Here is a 6,000-nt window from a genome sequence, read left to right as displayed (position 1 = left end):
ATTTCATGGGGGTCGCCAAACAACGCAGTCCACCATTTTTTCCTCCTTTTCCTTAGCTGTGCTACTCCCTTTTATTCTATTGGCTTTTGAAAGCCAATAGAATAGACTCTCTTGAATAGAGTCTAATTCTATTGGCTTTCAAAAGCCAGTAGGAATTGTCCAGGCTGTCTCTGCCCTGCTGAGCCTGCCAAAAGTCCCATTCTGCAAACGGGGCTGCACCAGTTGAGTAGTCCTCGACTTACGACTGATTGAGTAGTCCTCGACTTACGACCGGCTGGGGGGTCGCGGCATTAAAAAGGTTGAGAACCACTGCTCTAATGCAATTGGCATTCAACAGGCTTTTGTTCAAGAACACGCCAATGGCACACCCTACATTGTCCCAGTTTTCTCAGGAAGCTGAAATCCTGTTCAGGCATCTTAGGCAAGTGACAAATTCTTTGTCCTACTATGTCCTTCTTTTTAACATTTCAGGAAGTATCTTGAACACCCTGGCAGAACATGAGTTGGAGTGATGTGATAGCAGGGTTACAATATTTGAGGAGCTGCCACAAAGACGAGGGAGTCAACCTGTTTTCCAAAGCACCTGAAGGCAGGACAAGAAGCAGTGGATGGAAAGAAATAAAGGAGAGAAGCAACCTAGAACTAAGGAGAAATTTCCTGACAGTGAGGACAAATAACCAGTGGAACAACTTGCCTCCAGAAGTTGTGGGTGCTCCAACACTGGAAGTTTTTAAGAAGAGATTGGACAATCATTTGTCTGATATGGTGTAGGGTTTCCTGCCTGAGCAGGAGATTGGACTAGAAGACCCCCAAAATCCTTTCCAACTCTGTTATTCTGTTATATCCATGATGTCATGGTTCCAACAGATGAAACTCTTCAAAGAACTTCGAGACATTGTTTACCTTAATCTTTATTTGAGTAGCATAGCACCAGCACATACATAGGCAAAGCCAAAATCTGAATTCCCTTCCCCTGAGCACATAGTATCAAAGCACAATTCCCTCCTCCAGTTAACAGTCATAAATCACATTCCCCAATTAGTTTGAAATGCAGGCTTCCCCTCCAGCTCTCCAGCCCGCCAATTCCTTATCATCTCTTATTTCAACAACCTTGGTTCTCACACTAGGTCCAGTGTTATTATGTCAAGCTAGATTCTCGAGCACATTCCTCCCCCCCCCCACTCCCAGCATCATCTGACTCTAAAAGCTTTGTTTTGTCAATGCAAAAACATCCGATGTTAGCAGCGTTGACACATGATGGCATTTTTGTAATGCTCTACAGCAGGGGTCTGCAACCTTGACAACTTTAAGACTTGTGGACTTCAGCTCCCAGAATTCCTCAGCCAGCATGGCTGAAGTCCACAAGTCTTAAAGTTGTCAAGGTTGCAGACCCCTGCTCTACAGCATGTTCCATCAGCTTCAAGGCAGTAGACGTGAGTCAGAAATCCTTCTGTTTATCATTTCAGCCGGAGGAAAAATGGAGGAGGAAGTACTAATACCATAACATTCCTAACTGAACACTGAACAGTCATCTTTGAGATTTAACACTTTGTTCTAGATTTGGAAGGGGTGGGAAGGGGCGTCTTGTCACAATATGGGCAGCAAGTCATGAGTTTAGACAGTGAAAGCAATCGGACAAAAACTCAGCTTTACAAGCCACTAGTCTATAAAAATAAGGGCAAACTCCACTCCCTCCTAGCACTGATGATGTCTTCTTCTTCTTCTTCTTCTTCTCCTTCTCTTTTCCTTCTCCTTCTCCTTCTCCTTCTCCTTCTTCTCCTTCCTTCTCCTGCTCCCTGCAAACCCATCTCCATCCTAGCACTGATGATGTTACCTCGTTTGGTAATGAAATGTCTGCAAGAAAACCACCAAGCTCAGAGAGCACCAAGGACCTCACAGTCATCGTCTTCTTCTTCTTCCTCTTCTTCCTCCTCCTCCTCCCTGCAAACCCATCTCCCTCCTAGCACTGATGATGTTACCTAGTTGGGTAACGAAATGTCTGCAAGAAAACCACCAAGCTCAGAGAGAACCAAGGACCCTGGAGCTTTAAATAATGCTAATAGGTTTTTCATAAGGTCCCTTAATTGATGATAGGAAACTTAGATAAGTTTTTCTTGTCCTTATAACAATGTTACTAAATAGGCAGATTGCGTTGAGTACAATCCCCTGGTTCTGCTTTGTACACCTTCCTGGAAACTCTATTGAGAGATTCTGACCAACATTGGATTGGATAGAAATTAATTTAGCTTTGGTTTAATACACTTGAATTCAGTGGGATTATGCTTTAAATGGCTGTTTCTTGACTGCAAAAATCCAGTTGACCACTAGATCACAGCAACAAGTTAAGGATGTCAATATCTCTTTGCTGCCATCTAGTGGCCAATTGAAATTTGACATCCTCGTTCTGCTGTTACTTTGGATCTATCCTGCAGTCCCATCTTCAGCTTTGATTTACACAGTCACGTCAAACACATTTCCTTGAAGGTAAACCTTGCTGAATTCCTGATTTTTTAAAAAAAAAATATTTTGGGATGTAATTATTATTAAGAATTTTAATTGCAATAGTAAAACTTCCCTGCATCCCACTGAAGCTTTTTCCAGAAAGGGGATGTTTAGAAAAGTGCTTTATTCTGGCTGGGTTTGCTCAACAGATTACTTTGGCATGGATTAATCAATGAATCCAATTTTTCAGAAGTGCTTACTACAACTGAACCGTAAATAATATGGGCTGGGTGATTCAGATTGTCGTGCAAACCTCTTTCTAGCTTGCTATCATCATAAATGATTGGCAGGTCTGTCAGAGATTGATCTGAGGTCTTTTGTATGCAAAGAATTTGCTTTGCATACCGAATTACGGCACCTCTGCCAAACATCAACAATCTCTGATACATGAATAGGGATAAACTATTCATGACCCTTAGGTAAGTGGATATGATAGATCTATTTGGATGTGCTGTATCTTTTGAGTTCAGCTCTTAAGACTCATGCTGAGTCTTCTCATGAAGATTCAAATCCCTCTCTTAACCTAGTTTCCTTCAAAATAACATCCGTATTTAAAACGTGTTTGCTCTGAAATAAGTGTTTTCCGTAGCTGCTCTATCTACCAAATGCACAAAACATCACTTAAGCCAGAAGTAAAATGATGATTTCCGGTAACAGATGGTCTTTTCTTAGTGACTCAAGGCTTACAAGACCTTCGCCAAGTCTAGCATCTTCTCCATTGCAGCTTCAAAGTCAAATTGTCACAACAATTTTATTTAAAAGTTTAACATAAAGTGCTTGAAAAGCCAGCACGAGAGGATGTTAATGAGCTTCGCTGTCCCATTTTTCTATTCTTAACATGTTTGGGGCATCACATCATACTATAGTAGTAGTAGTAGTAGTAGTAGTAGTAGTAGTAGTAGTAATAATAATAATAATAATAATAATAATAATAATAATAATAATAATAATAATAAAGTTGGAAGGGACCTTGGAGGTCATCGAGTCCAACCCCCTGCTCAGGCAGGAAACCCTATACCATTTCAGACAAATGGCTGCCCAGTCTCTTCTTCCAGTGTTGGAGCATTCACCACTTCTGGAGGCAGGTTGTTCCACTGGTTAATTGTTCTAATTGTCAGGAAGTTTCTCCTTAGTTCTAGGTTGCTTCTCTCCTTGATCAGTTTCCATCCGTTGCTTCTTGTCCTGCCTGCAGGCGCTTTGGAGAATAGCTTGACTCCCTCTTCTTTGGGGCAGCCCCTGAGATATTGGAAGACTGCTATCATGTCCCCCCTCGTCCTTCTCTTCGTTAAACTAGACATACCCAATTCCATCAACCTTTCCTTATATGTTTTAGCCTCCAGTCCCTTAATCATCTTTGTTGCTCTTCTCTGTGCTCTTTCTAGAGTCTCAGCATCTTTTTTACATCGTGATGACCAAAACTGGATGCTCAGGCCCAGAACGGACTTCCGGAAGCGGCATCCACACAGAGAATTTGTTGTCCACATATTTGAATCTCACCACTGGATTATTTCTCTCCAGGTTCAGATTCTCCTTCAATATAAAGTGAATATACTAACCTTTCTCGTGAGACCAAAGCCTAACATTTACAAAGGGTTTTGCTGTCTTTGTTGATTTAAACTAAGCAGAATGAAGCAATGAACCTCATTCTTGGAGAGATCTTTAAAATGTTTGCATACTTAAGGCATAGAATCTGAAGCTGAAACCAGTACACAAATAGAAAATGTGCGGTCCAAAATGTCACGTTTTTGTTTTTTTTACAAGAGAGATAGCCCAGCACCATATTTAGCTTCTACTGGCAGAGTTATAACCTTAATGTTGGCTAAATAAATACCAGATGTTGGCAGTGAGGAAAGAGATTGAATGTAAAAATAAGGATACGACTTAGCCATTTAGAACGTTAAAAAAGTACAATGATTTTTTTTCTTCGCCTAGCTTCTTTAGGAGAACATTCAACTAACCACCAAATGATCAGATAGTCTGCCATAATGAAAACTAAGCCATGATCAAAGCCAGTTTGGGGTTAATGTTGAGGATCCCTCCCTTTCAGCAATTCTCAGGACAAGGGCATCTAGAAGCCTATAATTAGTCATTATTTACTGGGAATTTTTCCAAATTAAGTAGTGAAAAAGACATGAGATCTATCCATCTCTATCTGTCTGTCTGTTCTCTGTCTATCTGTGTATGCCTGCCAGCCTGTCTGTCTGTCTAGCTATCTAGCTAGCTGTCTATCTGTCTATTTATCTGTCTGTCTGTCTGTCTATCTATCTATCTATCTATCTATCTATCATCTGTCTATGTCTCTGCCATCTATTTCTATCTGTCATCTATATCTATCTGTCTCATCTATCTCTATCATCTATCTATCTATCATTTATCTACCAACTCTCTTTCCATTTCTCAATTTCTTTGTCTCTATCTCTAACCTTTCTCTTTATCTCTAATCTTTCTCTGTCTGTCTATCTATCTATCTTATCTATCTATCTATCTATCTATCTATCTTCTATCATCTATCCATCTATCCATCTATCTATCCATCTATCTATCCATCCATCTACCATCTACCCATCTACCTGTCTGTCTGTCTGTCTATCATCTGTCTATGTCTCTGCCATCTATTTCTATCTGTCATCTATATCTATCTGTCTCATCTATCTCTATCATCTATCTGTCTATCATTTATCTACCAACTCTCCATTTCTCTATTTCTTTGTCTCTATCTCTAATCTTTCTCTTTATCTCTAATCTTTCTCTGTCTGTCTATCTATCTATCTTATCTATCTTCTATCATCTATCCATCTATCCATCTATCTAACCATCCATCCATCTACCCATCTACCCATCTTCCCATCTGTCTGTCTGTCTGTCTGTCTGTCTATCTATCTATCTATCTATCTATCTATCTATCTATCTATCTATCTGATACATTAAACTTTACAGATGTTGTAATATTAAAAAAAATACTTCTGCCAACCCTTATGTCTAAGGGATAGCTTACATAACATTAATATTTAAGGGGAGAAAATTCTGTTCCAAGTCATGCTTAATTTATGGTGACTTTTTTCTAAACGTTTTCAATCTTTCAGTCTAAGGCCTGCTTAGTACTTGGATAGAGACCACTATGAAGTTTGGGGCCATTAAACTGAGATATTAAAAAAGCATCCACTTTCATGTGGCTGCCAAGGGCACGAGACATTTCCATGTGTTATATTTAATTATCTAATACTGTATTTGACAAACGTTTCTGGAAATTATGTAGCCTATATTTGACAAATAACACATAGAGGTAAGCAGATAAGAACTTTCTCTGGACATTTTTTAGTCTCCTTCCCCTACTTAATTTTCTTTTAAAAAAAACATATTTTTAAAATAAAATTATTTTTAAAAAAATAGAGAGAGAGCTGGTCTGCTGCAAAGCAAAAGGCCTAACAAATAACCTACTATTTCCCTGAATGTCACTGAACTCCATACTGCCTCAAGAAATATTTGGAAAAAAAGAAC

Source organism: Crotalus tigris, unplaced genomic scaffold (genome assembly GCF_016545835.1).
Source record: "Crotalus tigris isolate CLP2741 ecotype Arizona unplaced genomic scaffold, ASM1654583v1 scf7180000017559.9942113025:1136094, whole genome shotgun sequence".
In the NCBI taxonomy this organism is placed as follows: domain Eukaryota; kingdom Metazoa; phylum Chordata; class Lepidosauria; order Squamata; family Viperidae; genus Crotalus; species Crotalus tigris.
The sequence above is the reverse complement of the archived record's forward strand: the minus strand, read 5'-3'. Positions refer to the sequence as shown.